The 27,608-nt window shown below is 41.4% G+C and overlaps 1 protein-coding gene and 1 long non-coding RNA gene across 7 annotated transcripts in view; one reads left to right on the top strand and one right to left on the bottom strand.

Moving 5' to 3' along the window:
• AKAP6 (A-kinase anchoring protein 6) overlaps positions 1 to 27,608 on the bottom strand; it is a 583,646-nt gene that overhangs the window by 520,881 nt on the left and 35,157 nt on the right. For all 6 annotated transcript variants that reach the window (XM_082451989.1, XM_082451988.1, XM_082451985.1 and 3 more), the window contains one exon: positions 3,686 to 3,776. The gene's annotated coding sequence lies outside the window, so the exon portion shown is untranslated. The remainder of the gene's footprint in view (positions 1 to 3,685; positions 3,777 to 27,608) is intronic.
• The window catches only part of LOC309656169, a 224,613-nt gene that overhangs the window by 89,959 nt on the left and 107,046 nt on the right, over positions 1 to 27,608 (top strand). The window lies entirely within an intron of this gene.

Genomic DNA, 27,608 nt, shown 5'->3' on the forward strand with positions numbered 1-27,608 from the left:
ATTTGCCAGTGTTCCTAAATGGGAAAAAGTTCAAATGTAGGGAAGAAAAGTCAGGAGTAGCAACAAATCCTGAGTAGATTAAATACTGGAATCCAAGTAAGAGTCCGTCCATGTTAAAGAAAGAGACAATAAGAATTCAAATGGGTTCAGTCCATCCTTGTGGGATCCCACTTGGGCTTATGGTTCCAGTTTGCTCATGCTCTCCTGCACTGGCTACTGTACAGCCATCTTCCCTTCCCTGCCTGCTCTGTGTCCACAAGCTCCAACTTCAAACGTGAAGACGACAGCCTTATAGAGACTGCTTGACCAGCTCCCACAGTTACATGAGGTTACACCCCTACAATAAATCCCTGTGTGTCTGTATGTGCACATATATATATATGTACATATATGAAGGGGTTTGTTACAGGTATGAGACCTTATATTATTGTGGGAGCTGGGGATATATATATCTGACGAACCCTTACAGATACACACCCATATACTTAATATATTGATACTTTTCTTGCTTTTCTCTGGATATCTCACATCTCTGTGCTCTCTTCAACATAGAAGAGAAAAGGCAAAAATAATTTTAAAACATCCCTCTCTCTCCCTCTCTCCCCTTCAGTTAACTAGGTCATAACTAAAAGCCATTACATGGTGACATTAGAGGATAAATACCAAAAAGCCATTTTCCATCTCTTTCTTGTTAGCAGAAACCCAATTTGATTCAGGCGTCAGAGGCCTGCTTGTCTCCTGGGAGGCTGGGCCTTCCTCGGCCCCAGAGGATGCATCTTGAGCAGCCCAAGCCAATCATGGTCAGTTATTTTCCTTCCCAGTGACTGGGTTAGGAATGGGCATGTGACATAATTCTGGCCAGTTGATGAGGGAAATCTGTTGGGTGCAAAGAGGTTTTAGGAAATTTCCCCCCTCCTTCTTAAAAGGGGACATGCAAAAGAGATGACCCTTCTCACATCTTTGGATGTTGTTTTGCAGGGAGATGGTTTCTGGAGCTGCTGTAGCCCTTATGGTAGGCAGAATAATGCCCTCCAAATATGTCCATATCCTAATCCTCAGAACCTGTAAATATGTTAGGTTACATGGCAAAGGGGAATTAAGGTTGCAGATAGAGTTAAAATTGCTAACCCTTAAAATAGATTATCCTGGTTTATCCAGGTGGGCCCAATGTAATCCCAAGAGTTCTTAGAAATGAAAGAGGGAGGCAGAAGAGGCAAGTTGGAGGGAGATGTGACTATGGAATAAAGGCACAGAGATGCAACGTTGCTGACTTTGAAGATGGAGGAAAGGGGTCAGAGTCCAAGGAAAGTGAGCAGTCTCTAGTTGCTGGAAAGGTAGGGAAATGGATTCTCCACGAGAGCCTCCAGAAGGCAAAGAAGCCCTGCTAACATCTTGATTTTAGCCAAGTGAGACTCAGGTGGGACATGTGACCTACAGAACCGTAAGATAACAAATTTGTGCTAATAAGCAGCAATAAGAAATTAATAGAGCCCTCTTTGACTATAATGCTAATACACTTGAACTCAAGAAATCAATGGCAGGGGTAGAGTAGGAGAGCTCTGGCTTCCCCCTGGAGTTTTAGTTAACTCAGACTCAGTATGTTCAAAATAATTAGTAAAACAAATGCAGAGCATGCTACTAGCCCAGTGTAACACTCCTACTGAACTTGTCACTTATGGACTGCCGTGTCCTGTTCTCAGCATCACGTTCAAAGAGGAACAGTTGCAACTAGAGCGTTCACGTGATATCACAGAAACAGCCAAGAACCCTGAGGATGCTCACCTTTAGGGGAGACTTGAAGGAAGTCTACAAACCTTCCGAGGCTGGGATGTGTAAGTGGGAATGAGACTGTTCTCTATGGGACAGATTAGAACCCATGGGTAGAAACAGAGGAATCAAGTTTCATCACAATATATGGAAGAGCTTTTTATCATTCAGAGATGATCACTGATGGAGGGTGTTGCCTTTGAATGTACAGCACTTGATGTCACTGGAAGAGTCCTAGATAGAGTGGGTCTCATTCTCTTCTAAAATGCCGTCTAAATCTAAGGCTTTACGGGTTTATTTTTTAAGTGAGAGTTTTAGAAAGTAGCACAATGCTTACCATATAGGAGGCACTTAACTCACTTGAGTGAGTTGGGTTTGGAGGCATAGGACACAGACTGCAAAATTCATCTACTTCACAGCTTGCTCATGTTGTTAATGCTTTAATAGGCATATCTGGCCTGTAGAAACAGGCCTGAAAACACTAGCAGTACAATTATCACTAAGAATTATCAGTAAGAATTAGTGTCCAGATAATACAATTGGTTCTTTTCACCCGAGTCTTTCCATAACTCACAGAGAGGAACAGAATTTATTTTGTTACTCCTCAGGTGGTTTCCAACCAGCGGTCATAACATTTCTAGCTATTCATCATTCCACGCAATCTTTCAGTAAAGACAAAACAATGAACTGCTTAACAAGCAGTATTTGGTGGTGATGAGGGTGAATAGTATCTTTGTATTTGCTTCAATGTTAGGACCCTTTTCAGGACTGCCATCTGGACTAAACCAAATGACAATGCTGATTTCTTGCTGGCCCAGTCTCCATGCCTTGTTTTGCCCCTTTGGTTTCTCCAAAATCCAAGGCTTGTCTGACTCAGAATCAAAATAAGTGGCTAGTTACTAAAAAGGTTTTTGGAGTTTTGTTTGGTTGGTTGGGTTCTGTTGTTGTTGTTGTTTGGGGTCCAGGCATTACCCTTAATTCCCTTAGGTTAAATACTACATTGCCCTTTCCTATTTCTCTAAAAATGCATATAGTTCTAGTTCAGAATGAGAGTGAGGAGGTCACACATTGATTGCTTTCCTAGGCCTGGAGGGACTGGAGTATCAGAGCTCTGAGCGGTGCAAGGGGGAAAAGGGAAAAGACTAGAAAGGGGGAAAACAAAGATGCACGGCGCTACTCAGAACCACAGGGAGCTCTAGGCATCTCCTGTGGTATCACACCTTGCTTAGGAACAAATTTTAGAACAAATTTGGCTGATGACTCAACTCGCTTTAACTGTCTGCTTCCCTCACAGTGGCAGGTCCTGGTCCTGAAGCCACTTTGTTATCCTGTTATCCTGTGTGACTCTATTATCCTGATTGGACCAAGAACAGGCATGAAGTCTAAGCTGGACCAATCAGAGTCCATTTACCAATATCTGAATTGAAATAGTGAAGAAGGAAGAAGGGAAAGACAGAGAAACAGATAGGCTGAATCTCTTGGGATGCCTCATTCAGTTACCATGATGTAGCTTAGAACTTGTAGGCTGACCATATTGTACTTGCCAAAGGTCAAAGGGGCAGAGGAAACAGGCCTGTGGCAAGACACACCTGATCCTAGGCCCTCCAGAGGCCTGGCTACATTCTTGCTCAGCGTCACATGAGTCACTCGTGGTATTTTGCAAGTTATATTTTCCTCAGCTAATCTTGATTGGAGTCTGCTACTTGCCACCACGGAATCACAATAGTACATATCTGTGGTGTCTTTTTAATGTGTCAACTTAACTAAGCTGAACCACATTTTCCAGAATTCCCTTTCCTATATATTTCTGATGAGGGTCAGCCACAAGAAATATTCTTGTGGGAGATTTGCCGGGCAGAAATGATGCAGCAACCATTTTGCAGCTCACACAGGTTGCTGCTTATCTTTGCTCACTCACCTCGTTTGCATGAGGCAGCAGCTGGGCCTGCAACTTGCCCTGGATCTTCCCCAGCTTCTCCAACTCCTGGGCCAGGTGTGTATGTTTAGCTCTGTAATGAAGAATTCGAAATGTACTTTTATCCATATATTACTTTATCCTGTTGATACCTGGCCCATCCTCCCAACCTATCGAGATAATTTTATCTGTCATTCTGTATGTTAGCTAACTAAGCTTCATTACAATCTAACTCCTGGCTGTCCTCCCCATACCCTTTTTATTTATACTCCTCGGGGCCCTTCCACCTTCTAGAAATCTATTAAACGCCCTGGGCAAGAATGGAAGGAGATCTAATATATTACTGTGCTGCCCCTTCCTTTTACATTTAAACAAAAGTTTCTGAAGATAATGGTAGCCCCAAGGAATGAGTTTTGCAGATATGGAAATTACGATCAGGCCTGGTAGTGAGGTATTTGAAGGCAAAAGAGGGCCTTAAGGTAGGTGGCTGCCTCATCTGGCTACTCTTGTGACAAGCTTTGGCCACCCCACAGGAGATAGGAACCCCCAGCTTCTCCCATCTCTTACACAGGGCAAACATTCCTCACCCTTTGTCTTCCTTTCTCAGAGAACTGTAAGATCATAGGTCAGAGAAAGTGACTTGTTTCCAGCCTTATCCCCCAGATCTAGAATATGCCTGGCACAAGTAGCTACTCAGTAATAACTGTTGCTCTTTGCTGCATAAGCTTGCACAAGGCCCACTTTGACATAGAGGGCTCAGGAAATCCTAGCCAACCCTAAACTGCAGCACAAATACCACCCTCCAAGTCCATAGCAGCAGACACATCACTCGTCCTAACAAAATTTGGGGGTAAAAAAGGGAGGGGAGAAAGAAAAAAAAATGGTGAGTTACTACTTTTTATCAAACCTATAATACAATTCCAATTTAAAACTAGAGACTAGTCAAATATATTATTATCCTTAAGCCCTTTTAATTCTGAGCCCTTGAAATTAATTTAAACTAAAATGCTCCACCTGAGCAAAGTGTGCATATTATGTTAACTGTTTAAGAAGGGAGAGGGGGCTTCCCTGGTGGCGCAGTGGTTGAGAATCTGCCTGCCAATGCAGAGGACACGGGTTCGAGCCCTGGTCTGGGAAGATCCCACATGCCGTGGACCAACTGGGCCCGTGAGCCACGATTACTGAGCCTGCGCGTCTGGAGCCTGTGCTCCGCAACAAGAGAGGCCGCGATAGTGAGAGGCCCGCGCACCGCGATGAAGAGTGGCACCCGCTTGCCGCAACTAGAGAAAGCCTTCGCACAGAAACGAAGACCCAACACAGCCAAAAATAAATTAATTAATTAATTAAAAAAAAAAAAAGAAGGGAGAGGGAAATATGAGATTGGTAGACAGGTAGATATCAAAAAATAAAAAATGGCTATCTAGGGACTTCCCTGGTGGCACAGTGGTTAAGAATACACCTGGCAATGCAGGGAACATGGATTCGATCCCTGGTCCGGGAAGATCCCACAAGCCATGGATCAACTAAGCCCATGCGTCACAACTACTGAGCCTGTGCTCCATAGCCCACGAGCCACAACTACTGAGCCCGCGTGCCACAACTACTGAAGCCCATGCACCTAGAGCCCGTGCTCCACAACAAAGAGAAGCCACCACAATAAGTCCGCGCACCACAACTAAGAGTAGCCCCCACTCCCTGCAACTAGAGAAAGCCTGCATGCAGCAACAAAGACCCAATGATGAAGACCCAATGATGAAGTCCCAATGCAGCCATAAATAAATAAATAAATAAATAAATAAATAAATTTATGTTTAAAAAATGGCTATCTGTAGAGGGAGGAAAGGCATAAAGTGAAGAGGACAGGATAAAAGCCAAATTTCTTTACATATACTTTTGTTGATTAGACTGTGGAATCATGTAAATATTTTATATCATTATAAAACAAAATTAAATTTTAAAAAGCAATACTTTTATGCTGAATCCATACTCAAAAAGCTATATACTATATGACTCCATTCATACGACATTCTGAACTAAAGCAAAACTACACGGACTAAAAAACAGATTCAAATTGCTGGGAACTGGAGTGGGGGTTGACCGTAAAGGAGCTTGGGGCAATTCGGGGGGATGATAAGACTGTTCTGTATCTTGGTTTTAGTGCAGGGTACATGATTTTATGCTTTCGTCAAAATATGCAGAACTATACATTAAAGAGGATAAATTTTACAGTATATACATTATACCTTATTAAAAAGAAGTATAAAATATCCTTAACAATAAAAAGCAAAAAAACAAAAAAAAGAACCTAAATGTGTGTCTAGTTGGTGGTATAACCACCAGAAATAAATCATGCCAAGTGACTTGAAAACACAGTAATGTGTCTGGTCATTCATTCTTTTGGCATATACCCTCATTACAAAAAAGAACTTCAAATAATTCTAACATTTTCAACTAATCACATTGTTAGAGTAGCATTAATAATGCTACACTTGGACTACTGTGTATTTAGTGGGGGATAAGGAGAATGAGTAATTGGTGTTAAAAAGAGATTTCAATGTAGAAGAAAGGTACGGATTAAGATCAATGAAATTAAGTAAAAACCCTCTTTTTGGAATTAGAAGTATCAGTATGAATTCATAATTTATTTTATGTTAAAAAATATTTCTTGTATCTGTCTACTGAAAAGACCTAGAAATAATGATGAAACCAGAAGCAATAAGCACCCATAGCATCCAGGCAGTGGTCTCTAAAATACCCCCGGGCTTCTTGGAGAAACGGTAGATTCATGTTTGGAACAGAAAATGTAAAAGAGGAGCCAAGAGCAATTTTTTACACCAGAAAATAAAGAAGTCATCAAACATTACTGGAGTTGTATCTAGAAGACCCAGAAGTCAACGTGAATGCTCCTATTGGGCAAATATGGGAAAATTTAAGCACCAATAAGGATAATACCTGCAATGGATTAGAATATATCACATGCCTTTAAATCCCTAAGTTCATAATGACCCTAAAAAGCACTGGTCATCGTTGCACACTAGGGAACCACTTACTATCTGTAAAGCTGATAAATAGAAAGAAAGAATCGAGCACCTGTCCTGCCTTTCCTTTATGAACCATACCTTAGGGAACCCTAGTGGTTGTTGATGGCAAAATTTTCTTTAAACTGGAAGTAGTCTGGCTAATAAAGGAAGAAGCAAAAACACTGACGGGATTCTGTCAGATGCAATTATTAGCCAGAGGAATGAGCCTGACTTCTAAGCGAAAGAGAACAATTTAAGGTGAGAAGACACAAGAACATTTCTCATATGTAAGCATTTCATGAGAAAGTGGTATTGATCACTGAAAAGTAAATGTGTTTAAAATTTTTTTTCTTTTAATAATTTTATTGGGATATAATTCATATACCATACAACACATACACTCATTTAAAATACACACTTCAATGGTTTCTAATGTATTCAGATACACACAACCATCACCACAGCTTGAGAATATTTTCATCATCCCCAAAAGAAGCCTCGTACCCATTAGCACCCTCCCCACCAGCCTGGGCCATCCCCGTGGGTATGAAGTGGAATCTCACTGTGGTTTTCATTTACATTTTTTTTTTTAAATTTTTTATTTATTTATTTATTTATTTATGGCTGTGTTGGGTCTTCGTTTCTGTGCGAGGGCTTTCTCTAGTTGCGGCAAGTGGGGGCCACTCTTCATCGCGGTGCGCAGGCCTCTCACTATCGTGGCCTCTCCCGTTGCGGAGCACAGGCTCCAGACGCGCAGGCTCAGCAATTGTGGCTCACGGGCTTAGTTGCTCCGCGGCATGTGGGATCTTCCCAGACCAGGGCTCGAACCCATGTCCCCTGCACTGGCAGGCAGACTCTCAACCACTGCGCCACCAGGGAAGCCCTTCATTTACATTTCTAAAGATGACTTTTTAGTGTGCAGAGAAATTATTTTTTTGAACCTTTATCACTCAAAGTGAGGAGAAAAGATCCTTCTGAAATGAGAACAAGTTGATTCACACTTCAAAAAATAATAAGATGAATGCTTTTTTGTGAGGGACTCCCAAGCCAGTTTTCGGGAATAAAAAGCATACTAAAGGATAAATCCTATAAAGAAGGAAAAGGCGAAGAACAAGAGAAGATGGAGCATTATGTTTTTTGGTCACATTTTGACTGATAATTTGACCCCTAAACATTATGCTGAATAAAAACTTTTATTCCCAAGAACTGGTTTTTCAATCAAACAGTATCAGAATGAGCAGACAACTCCTGAATTTAACAAACACAAAGAAGGAGAGAGGAAGGGGGGTAGCATTTGTGTTTTGGAACAATTTTTTTTTAATATTTATTTATTGTATTTATTTATTTTATTTTTCTTTTTTTTTTTTCTTTTGGCTGCATTGGGTCTTAGTTGCGGCACATGGGATATTTGTGAGGCATGTGGGAGTGTTTTCGTTACAGCGTGCAGTCTGCTCGAGTTTCTCTCTAGTTGCGGTGTGTGGGTTTTCTCTCTCTAGTTGTGGCGCGCAGGCTCCAGGGTGCATGGGCTCTGTAGTTGTGGCACGCGGGCTTGGTTGCCCCATCTTAGTTCCCTGACCAGGGATCAAACCCGCGTCGTCTGAATTGGAAGGTGGATTCTTTACCACTGGACCACCAGGGGAGTCCCCTGGAACAATTTCTATTAAAGTTGAAATTGAGGAGTCTGAGACTGAACTAGCCTTTCATGGAAAAGAGACACCACCAAAGCCCTCAACTTAGCTAGAGAAGAGAATTCCAGAAACATAATTGTAATGTCTTGATGTGCTAAAAGGTTGGAAAAGGACCTGGAGAAAAAAATTTTAATTAAACATTTGGGGAAGCCTAAGAGTTTGAGTTTAACTGGAAGGAGGTAAGTTGTCTAATTCAGATAAAGTTAAATAACAAAAGTAAACAATCCAAGACCACTTGGTTTTGACATTTTGAATATGGTACATAAGTAAGTGAGCCTAACATGAGAATATGGAGTAAGCCAGCTGGTGCCCTTAAAAGAGGAGGCAAACTTTGGAAAATCACAGAAGTGACTGTTTATATACTCTTAAAGGAAAACTAGAAAATGGCATTTATGAAAATGAACCTACCAGAGGCCCAGAGAGGAAGAGATGTTGGGAGTATCTCCCTAACATGAAAGGAAAAATCTGACATTTTGTCTTGGAATCACTCTACCAATAAACCAATGATAATTCAGTAAGAGGAAGTTTTTGTGTCTTCCAGGAAGAAGACAAAAAAGTGAAGGGAAAACAAGATGGAAATGAAATAAAGGAAATATCCAGAAATGTGAAAGAAGAAAGTTTTTTAGAGTAAAGAATACCTTTCTTAGACTCATAATATGAATGGGAGAGCACTCTGAAATCTATTAGAAGACTTCTCAAATCCAGAAAATCAATGAGACCCAGAAATTTTCAAAAAAGAAGTAGGTTAACTATATTTCAGAAGAAAGAGAAATAAAAATAGGATGATATCTTTGAAGAAAAAGGCCAAAAAAGAAAAAAAAAAGGCAAGGGACTAGGGCAATAATCTGAGAATAACTTGATTTACTCAAGGGATTTTGAGGTGAGTTTCTAGAGCTTTTTAAAAGCTAGTTAGATCTGAAAAATGCCATTGGTAGTTTGAAAGGGATTGCATTGAACCTGTAGATTGCTTTGGGTAGTAGAGTCATTTTCACAATGTTGATTCTTCCAATCCAAGAACATGGTATATCTCTCCATCTGTCTGTATTGTCTTTAATCTCTTTCAGCAGTGTCCTATAGTTTTCTGCATACAGGTCTTTTATCTCCTCAGGTAGGTTTATTCCTATGTATTTTATTCTTTTTGTTGCGATGGTAAATGGCAGAGTTTCCTTAATTTCTCTTTCAGATTTTTTGTCATTATTGTATAGGAATGCAAGAGATTTCTGTGCATTAATTTTGTATCCTGCTACTTTACCAAATTCATTGATTAGCTCTAGTAGTTTTCTGGTAGCATCTTTAGGATTCTCTATGTATAGCATCATGTCATCTGCAAACAGTGACAGCTTTTCTTCTTTTCTGATTTGGATTCCTTTTATTTCTTTTTCTTCTCTGACTGCCGTGGCTAAAACTTCCAAAACTATGTTGAATAATAGTGGTGACAGTGGGCACCCTTGTCTTCTTCCTGGTCTTAGAGGAAATGGTTTCAGTGTTTCACCATTGAGAATGATGTTGGCTGTGGGTCTGTCATATATGGCCTTTATTATGTGAGGCCCACTTTCTGGAGAGTTTTTATCATAAATGGGTGTTGAATTTTGTCACAAGCTTTTTCTGCATCTATTGAGATGATCATACGGTTTTTATCCTTCAGTTTGTTAATATGGTGTATCACATTGATTGATTTGTGTATATTGAATCCTTGCATTCCTGGGATAAACCCCACTTGATCATGGTATATGATCCTTTTAATGTGCTGTTGGATTCTGTTTGCTAGTTGAGGATTTTAACACAACATTGTAAAGCAATTATACTCCAATAAAGATGTTAAAAAAAAAAAAGCACCACTCTCCACCCTACACCCTGAAAGGCCTAGAATAATAACCCCCATAAATTGTTCAGCACGCTAACATTTTTACAGTACTTGTGCAGCCATTCTTCATTGAATGTCACTAACTAGCATCCTGCTGGCCAAATTTACTCCACAGACAAGCTTTATGTTGATCCACAAATTGATACACTGATCCCTGTTAGAAACTTCTGTTCATTCCTAAAAAACAGACTGCAAACTGAAAAGCCATTAAGTTTAAAAACTTTTCCCATTCATTTAAATGAAAAAATTGTAATGTATTCCATCCCAAATCAATACACCCAAACTATTTTCTCAGGTTAAAAAAAAAGGTGTAGCAATTGAAAAATGAAAATAACTATATAGGTAATAAACAATTTAAAAGTGAACAAATACAGTTTGCACATAAAAAAGTTAATTAGAAAATAGAAAACATGGAAATGTCACAAAATAAGAGAAGGAAATATATATGAAGAAAATGTTTTCAGAAATTATCTTGAAGAGAGGGAAAGAACATCAATGAAAATGATCACATTAAGGAAGAAAGTAGCAATTCTTTTGGGAAAAAATAGAAATGAATACAAATAGAGAAATTGATATTTTAAATCAAATAATAATTGTCATTTAGAGGTGGAAATATAGGTGTTTTTCTTAAACCTTGAACTCTTGACATTGTTTACTCTTTTCCTCATTCAATTATGTACAAGGCTTTTTCCCTCTTGCAGACTAAGAATTTTAAGCCAAAAGAGATACAAAAACTATTTCCTTTAAAGTCACTGCAATTAATACAAAGTAGACAATTCTTTATATTTCTGCCCGGTTCAGGAAAGATCTGAGAACTCTGATCTCCATAAAATTGAGTGAATACTATGTACTGGTCTAGATTATTACAGATAGTAGTCACTCAAGAAACACTGAATAAAGGAGGAAATGACGAACAGAAAAATAGACATACACACAAAAACACTGCTTTTTCCTTGAGGAACCACTCAAGACTTTTAAGTCACATCAAAGACAAGACATCAAGAACTACTAAAAATATTCTTCCAAGAAAAATAATTCAATTAAAATGCAAAGCTTCTCAAAATTTTGCTTATTAAAAATTCAAAAAATTTTGAATCACTAGGTTATATACATGAAACTAATATAATACTATAAATCAACTATACCTCAATAAAAAAGTAAATAAATAATAATAAAAAATGAAACACACTTTTTAAATATTTTATCTTTTGACAGATCATGAAAAGACATTTCAGAGAATTAAAGTTTTGAATAGGACTGTAAGTACCTATTTTTTTACCTAAGATTATGAGCAGATTATTAATTTATTTTTATCTTTCACTGCATTCACCAGACTTAAATAAATCATGTTTAAAGGCTTCTTTTTGCATAATGGTGCCAGCGGCACTTTTTATTTACAAGTTTTCATGAAATTGGCCTGGAAGCAATTAGGATTAGTCAGAAACTTGCATAATGATCATAATTTTTCATTAATAGAAATGTCTCTGCATTTTAAAATAGGTTAATCATTATATTCCAGATAATGACATCTTTTCTATGTGAAATCTATACTGTTTTGTTAGACACAGGGTGGGAGGGAAGATTTTAATGCTACTGTGATACCTGAAATAAGGTTCAAGTTCCCCTCAAAGAAAGCCTGCTTGGACTATATGAAGCAAAATAAATCTACCAGGCTGTCATCACTCACTAGTACCCCTTGCCTTACTTCTACTATATATTTAAAAAAAGGAAAAAGAGAAGAGAGATGACAAAAAGATAATCTAGGGCACACATTTGCTTGCCTCCAGCCACTAGACTCTTGAGTCCTTGAAGGCACAGACCAAACATTACTCCTTTTTGATCCTGCGCCTGACACAGGATGCTTTTGATACATCTTAGGTGGATGAAGATAGGTCAGTTCTTGCTACAAGATGCAAGCCAGGTATTAAATTGTGGAGGGATTTGTTGTGCTACCAGGCTATCAGGTTTAATATTTTGTTCTGTTTCCTATCCTGGAAAGCCCATTTCTTTATCCAGCAAACATTAAGCATCTTCTAGGAACCAGGCACTGTTATTTTGCTTGGCATACAAACAAAAATTCCTTTCCCTCATAGCCTACATTCTAGTGGAGGGAGACAGGTAATAAATAATTAAAATAATCAATATCCTATGTTAGTTGATAAGTGCTATGGAAAAAGAACAAAATAGAGCAGGTTAAAGGGGATCAGGTGTACAGAGGGAGTGATTGTGATTTTAAGCAACGTGGTCAAGGTAAGCTTCCTAAAGAAGGTGACAGCTGAACAAAGACTTGGAAGAAGTGAGAGAATGAGCCTTGTCCTTTGCAGGAAGGGCAGTCTGAGGAAACAGCTTTAGCAAAGGCCGTTATGTGGGAGAGAGCCTGGCCTGCTTGAAAACTAAAGGTAGGTACCTAGAGCAGAGTGGGCAAGGGGAAGCACATGTAATGTGGGCCTGTGTAAAGACTTTGGCTTTTACTCTAAAATAGAAATCTTCTGGATGATTTCTGAACTGAGGAGTGACATAATCTGATTTACATTAAGTAAGATCCTTCTTACTACTCTGTTGAAAGAGGCCAAAGCAAACAGATCAACAGGGAGGCTCTTGCAGTAATCCAAATGAGAGATGGTATTTGTATTCGTTTGTTAGGGCTGCCACAAACAAAGTACCACAGACGGGGTGGTTTAACCAACAGAAATTCATTGTCTCATAGTTCTGGAGGCCAGAAGTCTGGGATCAAGGTGTTGGCAGGGCCATGCTCCCTCTGACGGGCCTAGGCAAGGATCTGTTCCAGGCCTCGCTCTTAGCTTGTGGTAGCTTCAGGTGTTCCTTGGCTTGTGGACAGCTGTCTTCTCCCTGTGTCTCTTCACATCAATGAGAGCAGTGAAGGTAATGAGAGGTGGTCAGATTCTAGTTAATATATGAAGGTCTGGCCACAGGTTATCCTGACAGATTGTGGAGAACGTAAAAGAGAAAAGAATAAAGGATAAGTCCATGATTTTGGCCTAAGAACAGGATATGTTGCCATGAAGATAGGGAAGACTACAGAGAAGTGGAGATGGCAGCCACGAGGTGCACTGTTCAGATCTCCCTGCTGTGCAGCATGTGGTTAGCTGCCAGTCTCCAGCAGATGCACCTCCAGGCTTTGAGGCGGCATTCAAGCCAAGGCCACAGACTGCCTGAACTGCTCTCAGCCAGTGACTGTGCACAGCAGGGCACTAGGGCAGGCCCACTCCAGCCCGGGCAGGATGCCTCTAAGGGCAATCTCTGCTCTGGTTCCTTACCTGCCCCCTAAGACTTTCTCAGAGCTGTGCTGAGTCTCAGGCTCTTCCTACCCTTTCCTCCTTTCTTCCCTCCCTCCTTTCACCGGTTTCAGATTTACAGTGCCATCCAAAGGCTCTCCCTTCTACTCTGGCTCTTACTCCCCTTTATCCTTCACAGGTGTCTCCCTCTATAAATCCCTTGCACTTCTAATTCCATTTTGGCATCTACATCCAGAGAACATGAACTGACACAATAGGTAGCAGTGGGCTGAGAAAGCAGGCAGTAAGATGAGATTTTTAGACTGCATCATCCACCCCTCATCTGGAAAAGAAGAGCACACCCCAGGTGGCTTGCGGGGCACGGACAGTCCCTGGCACAAGGTGGTGGGCCAGCTGCTCAAGATGTTACTGCTAGTGATGTGGGAACACATCCCATTGGAGGGGAATGCCCTTTCCGATAAGATGCAGGCATTTGAAAGGTAAGGGGGGGAGCAATGTATAAAAGGACAGTAGAGTCAGTTGGTTATTACTAAATTGTATTGTCCTGCAGAGGGATAATGAACAACTTGAGAGCACCTTCTAACAAACTATAAGTACAGTGGAGTATCACAATCAGAAAACCTTTTTGGTAGTTTACAAAGAGACCCTTCTCTCCCATAATAAGAGAATAGACACAACTGAGGAGCAAACACATGGCTGAATAGTCCAAAGCTCCAGAAACATTTAAATGCTTAGCCAAGGCAGGTCTATTATGCAAAAATCCTAATTAGAAAAACCTGAGACCCATATGGGGGAAGCTGGGTTAAAGCCCCAGAGGCTTATGGCTCTACATGCTCTCCTAAACCCTCAGAGCCTGCAGAGCCCACCACTCCGTGTTAGAAGCTAGCACATCCCCCATGAAGGAAGACACGACAGAGGCCTCTCTGCCACAAGAAGTACATGCCACCTTCAGGAGCAGTCCCACTTGTCCCCTGCCTGCCAAACTGATAACTAGAGATAAATTCCGGCATAATCTGTGGTGACGTGCTAAGGCTGATGAGAGAGCAAAGAGCTGCCAGAATTAGCACGTCCCGACAGTCCGGGGAAGGACCTCTGTGGCTGGATTTTAAGGGGGCTTAATCAAAGGAGGAGGAATATAAGACTGTGTAAGCAAGAAAAAATTGCCTTGGGGCATTCTCTTGGGATATGGGATTTAACATCCTGGCAAGGACGCCAGGATGCAAAGGAGCAAACTTGCGGTTAGGAGGCTCCTAGAAGCCTGGAGAAAACTATAGCCTACTGTAAAGAAAGTGGAAATGCTTGAGTTGCCACAGCAAGCAGGAGAAGAAGGGATAAAGAGGCTGGGGGAAGCTGGCATACTGGAATGGATGCATTACGTGATGCCACAGAATCATCAGAGGATTATATTTCTTAGGAGAGCTAAGGGGGGCTTCATTTACCAAGGCCATCAGGAATTTGCTAGTGAGAGGAGAACCAGCTTCACTAAGAACTTCAGTAGTGCCTCTCCTCTGCAAGCCAGAGCCTATGGTAAGAGAGGCAGTCACAAAGCTTGGCTGATTGATAGTGATGGGGTTGATGGGGCCCCGAAGCAATTGAGCCCTGGTGGCAGCACAGAAGCCAGGAGAACAAAATTATTGCAGTGACTGGCAAGGCTAGAGGGACAGCTGACTGGTCAGGGACCTGAAAGGAAAAGATACCAGAAGATCAGAGACAAAAACATACATGTAAATGGACATATAGTTGTGAGAATGAAGTGTGAAGATTTTTGTATCATGTTAATGCCATAAGTGCCACAGTGGAATAGGCACTGAGCAATTGAATAGGCAAAATGACTCGGCCAGCTGACATGAGTCAGCCTTTGCCATCAACCATGCTGAACTAACAAGATGGGCACATGCCCACAATGGCAGAGTATACCTGGGCCTAACAACATGATCCCCACTTATCAAGGCCGATCTAACTACTGCCATCTCTGAATTTTCAGTCTCAGAGATGAAAGCTGAGCATCCTATATAGCACTATTCCTTGAGGAGAACAACTAGCCACTTGGCAGCAAGTTGACTATACTCCCTGAAGGGCCAATGATTCATTCTTACAGGAGTGGACACCTATTCTGAGTATGGGGCTGCCTTTACTATCTGCAGAGTCTCAAGCAGCACCGCTATCAGGGATCACAGTGTGCCTATCCCACAGACATGGAAGGCCACAAAACACAGCATATGACCAGGAACCCACTGCACAATGAAGGACATGTGCAGCAGGCCCATGACCATGGAATATACCGGTCATATCGCACACCGCACCATACAGAAGCCACTGGCATGACAGAGCATTGGAATGCCCTGTTGAAGGTACAGCTGAAATACCAGCTTGGAAGCAATTCTCTGCAAGGATGGAGTACCATCTTCCAAGGACGTAGTGTAAGTATTGAATCTATATGGTGCTGTATCCCAATAGGAAGAATTCATGAGTCTGTGAACCAAGACATGGAAGCAGGAGTGGCCCCACTTTACCATCATTCTCAATGACCGACGGGGGGGTCTTTGTGTTTCCCATCCTTATCACTCTGGGCTCTGTAGGGTTAGAGGTCCTGTTCCCCAAAGAAGATGCGCTTTGCCAAGGGGTACAGCTTTCTTTGGTATCATATGTAACCTGCTAAATGCAGAGCCCCTCATTCTCTTCAGTTTAAGACATAAGCAAGGCATCACCAACTACACTTCTACAGCTCATGACTGAACAATGTTTGCAGTGCAGCAACTGCATGTGTGGGATCTCCTGTACAGCTGGTTCTACCACTATTTTATAAGATGTTTGGGGCATGAAAGGATTATCCTCTGGTTTACATGCATGTTGCTTACAAAACTGCTAAGTTACTTAACCTGCCTTCCTCAAGGGCTGTTTCCTGTATAAGTCCCAGTTTAGTGACAGCAAAAGAACCACCTGCTGCTTGGGGCCAGGGCTGAATTGGTTGATGAGTCCCAGTTTATTTAACCCCTTCCCATATGCCAGATGTAAGTGACACTACCTCCCTCTCTGAAAGCAGAAGAGGAAACACAGAATTATAATGAACATCTGAGACCAGATATTTACAATAATGAGCTTCTGTTGTAATGAATGGAATGTTAGGAATCATGTTCTTAATATGCAGAGGCTAAAATGAAAGGTCAGTTTTTCTGTAGTGAATTAGAAAGTGAGCAGATGCTATTTGACCGTGTTAGGAAAAAGAAGGCAGCGTTCTGACCACACCCTTCCTCCCCTGAAATTCCCAAAGCACTTGTGATATTTTGTTGTGGTGGGTAGCTGAGATATTTGACTTCTTTTTTTTAAAGAAACTTTAATGCTTGCTTTCTTTTTAGTTTTTAATTTACTTTATTTATTTTGGCTGCATCGGGTCTTAGTTGCGGCACACAGGATCTTTGTTGCAGCACGCCAGATCTTTCATTGTAGCACATGGGCTCCTCTCTGGTTGTGACGCACGGGCCTCTCTCTAGTTGTGGCACGTAGGCTCCAGAGCGCATGGGCTCAGTAGTTGCGGCACACGGGCTCTCTAATTGTGGCACACGGGCTCTCTAATTGTGGCACACGGGCTCTCTAATTGTGGCACACGGGCTCCAGAGCATGCAGGCTCAGTAGTTACAGCACGCAGGCTTAGTTGCCCCATGGCATGTGCGATCTTAGTTCCCCGACCAGGGATCAAACCTGTGTCCCCTGCATTGGAAGGTGGATTCTTAACCACTGGACCACCAGAGAAGTCCCTGAGATTTGAAATTTTGAGGCATGGGAGAAATTGAAGAGTTAAGTCTCACAGGCTCACAGAACTAAGAAAAAAGGAAGAAATGTAGTGCTTAGATGTCATTTCTCCTTCTAACATAGTGTACAGTCAGGCATTTAAGGTACCTTCCCTTAAAGTGAATTCTGCACAAACAGGGTCCAGAGTACTTGTGTTCTACAAAATTATTCCTTCTAGAAAATTCATAATCAAAAAAGTAACAAAGATGGCCATTAGTATTCAAAATCAGTAGCAGTCCAAAAAGCTAGTTTTAGAATAAACTTTATACCCAAATAGAATTTCATTTGTACAGGCCTGGGTCTGAAAGAGAAGGGTTCGGTTTCTAAAGATAAATGGGTTAAAAGCTGCCGAGTCTGGATAGCATCGTCTGAGTTGCCATTTATTTGGCATCAGCTACATTCAGTTTTTGAGTCAAAGCCATTACTACGGTATGAAGGAGACAGTTGTTGGTTTTAAGGTCCTTCAGTGGAGTATGAACCTCCTGGAATGCCAAGTGAGGAAAGTTCAGGCCAACCCAGCCTGTCTTTTCTGAGAGACGGCCAAACCTTAGTGACGATCTGATCTGGACAGCCAAGAAGTCTTAGTTTTGATCTTTTGTAAGGAAAAGTTGGGACTCTGCCCAAGTCAACAGAAAAGGGAAGAGGCCAGGATGGGAATACAGCCTGTGAGAAGATGTCTGCCTACACACTGGGGAGGCATGTCCAGTTTGCGGCCTCCTGCTTGCCTGCTTAGGCCTTGGGCCATTACTGAGCTGCTGTTTCATGAGCCTTTGCATAGAACATATATTCATTTACTACGTCTTTATCATGCTGTTTTAAAACATCTCAGAGAGGTCTTATCAGTGACAGCTAACTCTAAGCTAGAGAGCAGGACATTGTTGCCTCTCCAGACCCCTTTCCTGGGAGGTCTAAATCAACTCCTTGATTCACTGAATGCTGGACATGAAGGAAGGTACCAGGCTGGGAGCCTGGGAATAGACAGCTGGGTTCAATTGGGCTATGGAAGCTGCTTTCTCTGTAGCATATTACTGGAGAGGCAGTATGGTGTGATGGTTTCTGTTCCCCATTCTGCCACGTACTAGCTATATAAATTCTAGCAAGTTTTTTAACCTCTATAAGCCACTATTTCCTCATCTGAAAGAAAAATAAATAGAAATACACCTACCTCATAGGAAATAATGAGATAATACATGTAAAATGCTCGGCATATATAACTGGTTGACATCTGTGTTTTCCTCACTACAATAGAACAATGTATTGAGGAAAAGAGAGACAGGAAAGTAATTCCTCATCTATGACTCTGTTTCCCAAATTATATAATAGGGGCATGATTATTATAGCCATTTGCCTTAGGAGGTATGTGAAAGACAAACATATGTGAATCCCATTGGAAAAGAAATATAAGATGGTATCGTTAACAGAAGGCTATGACCTGAGGAAACTAGAACATGGCCTTGATGTTTGATTGTTCCCTTTTGGGAGTATTATTCCTGAACTCTACCTTTCTGCTTTTTAATTCTCCTACTAGATAGGAAAATTCACATTTTCAATTGCTGTTGAGTTACATACTGAGATTTTAAGGTGCAGGTAATGGTGAAATCTCATAAGCTCTTCCAGGCGAGAAAATTTTTTAAAATAAATAAATAAAAATAAAAACAAAAAACTATCAGGTGATAAAAAATGAAGCTATCATACGCCCAGTGTTGCTAAGTTAACAAGCAAATCATAGTAAACTTTGATAGTCACCTTCAATGAAAGAGAATTTAAATTGACCTAATTCTACCAGAAATAAGACCTCTTTCCCTCTCCCCCACCCCACCCCCACCCTTGAAAAAAAAAAAAACAAAATTCTGATTCAAACGCTAACATTCCTGCAGTGTTTTGTTTTTGCTGAAGAAATTTTTTTTCTATAGTTTATTGCCGTTCCTTGAAAATAATATACACAAAGTTCTAAATATTTACCAGATGATACAGATCTGCCAGGGTTTTCAGCCAAGTTTCAAAAGTTTTATGAAATCACTTCTTGGACATGTTTCTAACAATCTGGCCCATGAAAATTTAACTGGGGAGGATTTTTCCACCTTCTTCACATGGCCTTTAGGTCACAAGCCTCTGCGTGTGCCCATATGAAAACTCATACCCTGCAATCTTGAATGTCCTTGCTCGTTCAGAAGCACTTGTTATCACTAGATAAATATACAAAAACGTTTATTCTCTGGGAACATCTATTGATATTTCCAATGAAGACACCATGTGCTCTGGCTTCAGTACAAACTTATTTTCCCAGCCTCCACCTACTCAGATCTCAAATATCTGCCCTCTTAGCTAAATATCTTCTCAGAAATAAATTTCAATTCATTTTTTATACAATAGCAATTTTCAATTCAGGTTCCACAGAGCCAAATACCAAACCTGCCTCAATCAGAGTAACTCCAGTTGTATTTTTTTCTTTAATCTTTATAATTTTATTTGAATAAGGCCTTAAAACATTTGGGGAAAAAATCATATGTTTCTGTAAGTATAACCCTTAATAAAGAAGAAAGTCAGTTTCATTACTTCAGTTACTAGAATCTTTTAACTAATCTTAGATATCAAAATGTCATATTTCCATTTTAAAATCTTTCAAAAGGATTATAAGCCTCTGAGAAATTTTAAGAAGAAACAAGGATGCTGGCCTTTCACATCCTGTCCCAGTTGCCTTGAGGATCCGGCTGCCAAAAATCTAAGTCTTCCCCATGGGAGTCCCACAGACACATCCAGACAGGAAGGTCACATTCCATCAAGAGCTCCAGAGGAAGAAAATGATGCAAAGGGGTGCGAAACCAGGCCAAGCATTTACTACAGACCAAAATCCATCTATAAAGCAGTGACCCAGTTAGTGAGGAAACATTATCCTCATTCTACCACACTATTATTTTTGTGTTTCTATGTGGGTCATAGCACAGAAAAATCCACGGAGGATTTGCCAGGGAAAATATGGAAGCTACAACTGAGGATTGTTGACCCTACTTTTCTACTCGAGTTGTCACATGAAGAAAAAGGTGAGACCACAGGGAGTAGCAAACCCAGACTTCGGGATTTCACAGACAAGAAAATGTTTTTTAAAAGAATTAGGAAACTGACTCACGGTTGCTAACTTTTACTTTTGCCGTGCAAATATATGCTTCACATGATAACTCTCATCTATTACTATCATTTTGTAAAAGGGCATTTTAACACCAAAAAGGAGGGAGATTATGATCTCAGAGAAAAAGGGCTGATCTTTCCTGAATAGATCAGTTAGCCCTCTTATACTAACATCACTACGAAGGCAGCTACCCTGCCCTCGACTTGGATTGAATGTTTTGTTTTGTTTCCACTCTAAACCAATGAAAAGTACTTCAAGGCAATCCCAATCAACATACTGCATACCCAGAAGAATGAGGCCAGACGATACTGTGATGCAGGCTCCCAAAGCAACTTGGACCTGAGCTCAGCAGACTGGTAGGGAAATCCCTGTGAGATAACTCTGGTTGTGAGTTAAGGTGATCCAACAGAAAACCAAGTACATCATGGCATTTTACAAGCTTTGCTGTGTACTCTGCCCAGCCCTGAGAGAGGGATGGAGGGACCAGGAGTGCACACCCTCTTCCACACTGCCGGTCAGCTTTCCAAGCTTGGTGATCCTTTTCCAGCAGATGGCAGAACACACACATAGAAAACTCCAAAGCCACCCAAGGTTTCTGCCTCTCAATTGGTCCCAGGTATGATTTCTTTAAAAGTCTTGAAAGAAGAAAGTTTGCAAAAAAAGTCCCACCCACACTCCACCCTGAAACCTATTTACACAGCACTTCACAGAGAGGCTGAAACTCTTTGCAAAGCGAAAAGCCACAAGGTAAAGAAAGACTGACCAATAAACTGCAAAGACCAGGATCAACATCTTCAAGACGTTAGAGAGCCTAGCAAATAACTCGTGCATTTTTTCATTCTAAACCGAAAGCTTTCATTAATCTTCATCACATGAGCCTATAAAGGTATAATTATGAATAGTCTTTACTAAAGAAGCCCATGGATTTTACATTGCCTCTTCCCAATGAGAGAAGTCATACAGTATCCAAAGTTATTCCTGATACAGTGGGTCAGAACAGCCAAGAAAATTAATCTTGTGTCTCTACTGGTGTGTGTTTTCACAAAAGCAAAACCATGTTCCAAGCTGAAAAAGTTTTTCCTAAAATATACTCTAATTGAATATTTCAGACACAATAGTAAGTAAGTAGGTCACTTGCTCTCTAGGATTCAAAGAATATCAGCTTGTGGTACTCCATCTGCAGTTAAAAGGAAAGCACTCCACACCACAAGAAATCTTCACCACAGAGCTCTTTATAGCAGCAGCTGCAGCTCAGGGGTCAGATCTATGGCCATGAGTTTTGCAGATAATTTTCAAAACTCATTAGCATCCTCAAAAGTACCAGTAATTGAGCTTCCAAAAAAATCTGCAACAACCATACCTACACTACCACCCTCCCTTGCAGGCAACTTCTAGTCAGAAATTGGACCCAGGAATATATGCCCTAGAAACAGTTTTTAAATAGCCTAAATTTGGTTGTCAAATCATGCTCCTTCTCCATGCTCGCCTCCTTTTTTTTTTTTTTTTTTTTACAGTGTCTAATCTGGTCCTGCCCCCATCCCCAAACAATTACCCAGTGTTCCCAGGGATGTACCACACTCTGTGCTTTCCAGGATGCTACCTGCCATGCAAAATAGAATGTTAGATCCAGAAAGGATCTGACAGAGGATTTAATACAGCTGCTTCCACAGATGAGGAAACCTTGGCTCTGAAAAATACACTCCCCCAGGCCACAATTTGCTGGTGCCGGAGTTACCCCCGTCCCTCCAGGTCTCATCAGATTGTTCATTTTCACCAGACGATACGCGTGGGGACAAAGTGTCTGACTTCATCGTTACTTCCCTCAGAAAACAGATCTTTGTTGAACAAGGGGTTTTGGTTTGGAAATTGCAGGAAAGACCAGCTGGAGCAGACACAGTTTTGAGCAGTGGGTACTTTCCATGTCCTCAAATCACATTCTGCCTGTAAACAGACCACGCTATAAAAATGTAAGCATGGAGGACTGAGCTATGGAACCCCTTGGCAACTGTAAAGAACATAAGCTCCATGAGGGCTGGGACTCTCTTTTATTTACACCTAGTGTGAATTCACACCCAGTACCTACAACAGAAGCTGTCACTGAATAGCAGCTCAACAATAAATATTTGCTAGATGAACAAAATGAAGGATGGAAGTATCCCTCTTCCATTCTCTCTATACTCAGTCCATCTCTACCCACTTTTTGCTCCCTGTTATACTTAAGTCTAGTTCCTTTAATCAAAACTCTGTTGTCAGGTAATACCTATCAGTCATTTACATTTTAGTAGCCTTTAAACCACTGCTTGGAGTGTTTGGAATTTCAGTTTTCTAAAAAAAGCTCTGGCCCCTCTGCAGGCCCAGTCTCAGTCAGCAATGGAAGGTCTCTGTGGCCAGGCCCTATCCATCCTCCTCCCCGTGCACATGGCCAAGCTTTGAATTCTTTGGAAGAACAGCAAACTGTTCATAGGAACAGTTCCTTTCCCCAGTCACCCCCGGATTCCCTCCGGTGGCTCTCCTTAGCGTTCACATCTTTGTAAAATAATCTAAAACCCTATCTTCCTGCTGTCTCTATCTTCCTTTCTCAGCTGTCAAAACCTAGAAGACATGCTGCTTTTGCGTACTTAGGTTCAGCTGTACTGTTCAATAAATGGCAAGCCCCTTGTTTCCCACACCTCACTCAGTGAAGCCAAAGCACCTCACCTTATTAAGCAGGAGCCCATCCTCGCCCTATCACACACTAGAGGGTGCTGTTGCTATATCCAGGCCCAAGGAACTTGGAGCCATGGAGGAAAAGGAAGTGACAGAGCTCTCAGACTCCTGGGAGACATTCCTAGCTGGGCCTCTCTGCACAACCACACTGCACAGTTTCTCAGAACCAAAGACCATTACACCTCATCAAACTATGCAATTCCAGGGTGAAGCTTACACATGGTACAATAAAATGGGAGGACTGAAGATCTCCAAACTGAAGATTTTACTGTAAGACTCATTTAGGGACACAGGCTCACATAAGAGTATTTATGATGACGACTGGATGTGAATAACTAATTCTCACTCACCACTGAAGAAGACAATTCTGTTTAGACAACCAAGCGGCAAACACTGTCAGGCAGAATTAGATGTATCAAAGGCAACCAGAGCAGCCAGGAAACACTTGAGTTTGTCCGTGCTTTTCACAATCATCTTTCCTGGTATGTGATGTCTAAGACTTTGGGAATGAAAGCTTCATACACAAACAAATGAATATCAGTCTCTCTCAGCCCCCAGCTTGGCTATTGCACAAAGCTTGCAGGCTGCCAGAGAAGCCCCCCTGGCCTCGGTTAACTCTTTGCTTGAATAACTGGTGGACCTGCATTGCAGGAAAAGCTCTCTCATGCAGCAGAAGGCCTTTTCAAATTTCTGAACAAGTCATCGTACAGGGAAAGTATTCTTTCGTTGGGTTTGTGGGTTTTTTAAGATAAATTGAGAAAAATGGGTATTTTTTTAAAGTTCTCTGAATGAGACTCTCACCTAACAGTATGAACGTTAAACATTCCCACACAGGGAAGAATGGATCTGCACCAAGGGAAATAACTCTGGTATTAATCCAAGAAGAAACAATCCCGCTCGCCCTCCCCCCACCACCAGCTGGGGTTTCACACTTTTGTTGCAGTGATTTGGGTACTCCACACAAATGCTAATGAGCAACAATTCACTAATGCTAATGATTAGAACTCTCCTTGGCTCCAAAAGCAACCCAGCCAAGCTAGAAACTTGAAGGATCCCAAAGTGGTTCAAGAGGGACTCAGCCAGTCAGAGGTGCCTTTTTAGGGCAAGTCTTACACAGAACATTTTCCTTTTGCTCTGAACTCCAACCCTAAAAAAGACACCATTCCAACTACAGGTGCATCAAACTTTCACATTAAATGCAAGGAATTTCCAGTACCAGGTCTTTTGCAATAACTAGCTTGACATTTCCACATAAAGCTCTAAAGACGAGGATAAATATACCATACTTAATAGAGTGTTGGGGAAACTTCTAAGAAAGTAGCTCTTAACCTAATTTCTGCCCTCACATACCCAAAAGATATACTCCCATTAGTTACCAAGGCTGTCTACCGCAGGGAACAGATCAGAAAGAGGAGGCTGGGGGACGAGACGTGGGGTATAGTTTGAAAACGCATACTCTGAAAAAGTGACTGAAGAGCCCCCTGAAGGGACTCTGCTTAACCTCATTGGAAATCACTTAGGTTATTTAACACGATCATAAAGCAAAGAGAGAACACAGGTGGGTAACACCAACATATTCAGGATTTAAGGTACTGATAAACAATGGGTGAGCACCTCCAGTCCTACCCTGAAGTTTTATTCTTTAAAATGAAAAACCCAAAGACAGAGCCTTGAATCTATAGTTAACCAAAAACCTTCATATGCAAAATGCTAACAAGTTTGAAAAGTAATAGCAGAAGCAAGTTTTAACTTAACATTGTCAGCTACATTTTAAATTTGTTTCACAGTCATTCCTGTGATTTCCTAATCCAAACAGTGAAAGTCTTGCTTCCTTAGTAAATTCAGCAGAGATCTCAACCATGCTTACCCATTAGATTCACCTGAAAAGATTAAACCATCCTTGACGCCTCAATGGACTATCATTCTTAATCGGTTTGGGGTGGGTCCAGAGAAGAGTACCTTTTTAAAATCCTCAGGTGTACGGCCAGGTTGAGTACCACTGAACTGGGGTATCCAGGCCCACCACCTGAATGTAATTAACCACCTTCTTTGAACTTCCCCGTATCTGAATTTTATTCTGCAAAATGAAGTTAATCCAGAGTCCTCCCACCGGAATAGAGTAAAAACAAGACTGTAATCATAAAGAACTTTGAGGTAATGAAAAAAAAGGAAGTGGGCACTTTTATCTTGATATTTGAAACCACTTGTTGGCACTGCTAACAATAAAGCCACAAGATGTTGATGAGATGGTGAGATAATATAGCAAATATGTAGCAAATCTGTAATTCTGAGGTATAAATGTGTTACATCTCCTTACCAAAGGATTTATTGCATTGCAGAATTTAGCATTAAATTCAAACAAAGAAGCAATAGAGGGACAGAGAAGAAAGGGATGTGAGAAGCCTGCATCATGAAAAGTCTAAACTTATATCCAGATGGTGCTGGAAGAGAGGTTCAAACCCTTAGTCCTATGGTGTGAACACAGCAAAGCCATCTGCGGAAGAAGCCAGCAATGCCAAGGCCTCCCTGCCCGCCTCTTCTTTGCTTTGTTTCCTCTCCCACACCTCCCTTCAAGGCCAGTGGACCTAGCGGGGTCCGTGACTGAAACCATTCAGATCCCTCTGCCCTGAACAGTACAGAACAGTCAGCCTCCCACTGCTGGCAGAAGTTAAGGGGAGATAGACTTCCTAAGGCCCTAAACCATCACTCAGCACACCAAATAAGATCTGGGGAGTGAGAATCAATAGACTGAACTGTAGAAATTAGGACTCTCAGAGTCCCAACTTGGGGTCAGAAGAGGCTAAGTGGTACCCCTCAGTTACACAAGCTCTGAACTGGCAAATTTTACCTTCCCAGACAACAAGAATCACAGATCCTCTTGGCCAGCAGAGGATGGTGCGTCTCCACTCACCCACGCCTGCGGCATCACCATGACAGTAACACAGCTGGCTGGCTACGTAAGGACAAAACACGAGAAACACCTTACATAATCAAAGATATGCAGAAAGGTGACATGCATGGACTTGTATCGGAATTTCACTCAGGCAAAAGTCTCTAGCTCCTTCCAAATGTATCTCTAATGACCTAATTTGGCCAGGATTTTGGTGATACAGCTTAGCAACCAGCACAAAGTAGCTTCCCTATCCCTTCCTACAATGCACCCACAACCCCTCTTTCGACTCTTCTCTCAATCCTTCCCAGTCAAGGCAAGCCCCAGGTTTTCAGTTTCCTAAATGGGGCCCAGGCCACCGCAATGACTCTTCATGCAGTCACCTCAAACTCTTGCTTCTAGAAGACTGAAGCAGTCTAATAGCCACCAGTTCTCAGGCATATACTGTGTTCTAGGCTCTTAATTTTGTCTTCACAACAACTTATTAGGCAGGTGTATCATCCTTATTTTACAGATAAGGAAATTGGAGCACAGAGAAACTGAATAACTTCTGTCCAAGGTCACATAATTAGTAAGCAGTAGAGCAGGCTTTGAACTCAGGCCTGTCTAATCCTAAACTCATGTTCTTTAAAATAATAACGGTGGTTCTTATATAGTACCATGTGCCAGGCGCTGATCTAAACAGTCTCCAAATCTAACCTTAATCTTTACAACAACCCTAGGAGAGAAGTACTATATTTGCCACTACCTTTATGCAGGGAGAAAACTGACAGAGAGATGCAACAACTCTTAAAGTTGCAAAGCTCGTAACTGGCAACACCAGGATTCAAACCCAGGCAGGCTAATTCCAGCATCCAGGCCTTAACCACAGTACATACTGCCCCCCACCACATTCTCCCTGTAACTTAGTTCTTTCTGTATTCATTCATTCAAATATTGCTTATGTCCCCAACATCTTACCAGATATTATAGAAAGATAACTGTTATTTGACAAATTTCTTCCCTCAGAGAGCATCAGTTTAGATGGGAAAAATCAGCAAAACAGTATCAAGAAAGAAGGCAGTTGCCAGAATGTGAAGTCAGGTAATATGTGCTTGGGGCAGCAGGAGAATTCAAGCACTCAGACAGGCAGAAAGATCTTGCTGAGCACTGAAAGTGAGTTAAATTTGGAGAGGTGGAGAGAATGGTCCAGGTGGGGGGAATAATGTGAGCAAAGGTAAAAGAAGAAGAGGACCGGGGATGGAAGGAGGTAACTGCCCCCCATGCCAGACTCTGTACAGCTGTTTCATGTATGTTATCTCATTTATTCCTCATCCAGGTCTATAAACCATCCTCATTTAACAGATAAAGAAAATAAGGTGCAGAAAGTCCAACAACTCACGATCATACAACGACTAAGGGACAGAGCTAGGTTCATCTACCTCCGACACCCTTCTCTCAGCCAGGGGCCTCTTCACAGGTGAACACAAAATGAAGAGGCCAAGGAATCAAGCAAAGCACTGGCGGGGCCAGGCAAACTCTAACCATTCTGATTTCTAGACCCCTTAGAGCAACTGGGGTTCTCTGTCTTCCCCCCATCCCACAG

The sequence above is a fragment of the Balaenoptera physalus genome (assembly GCF_965194825.1).
Source record: "Balaenoptera physalus genome assembly, chromosome: 2".
In the NCBI taxonomy this organism is placed as follows: Eukaryota; Metazoa; Chordata; class Mammalia; order Artiodactyla; family Balaenopteridae; genus Balaenoptera; species Balaenoptera physalus.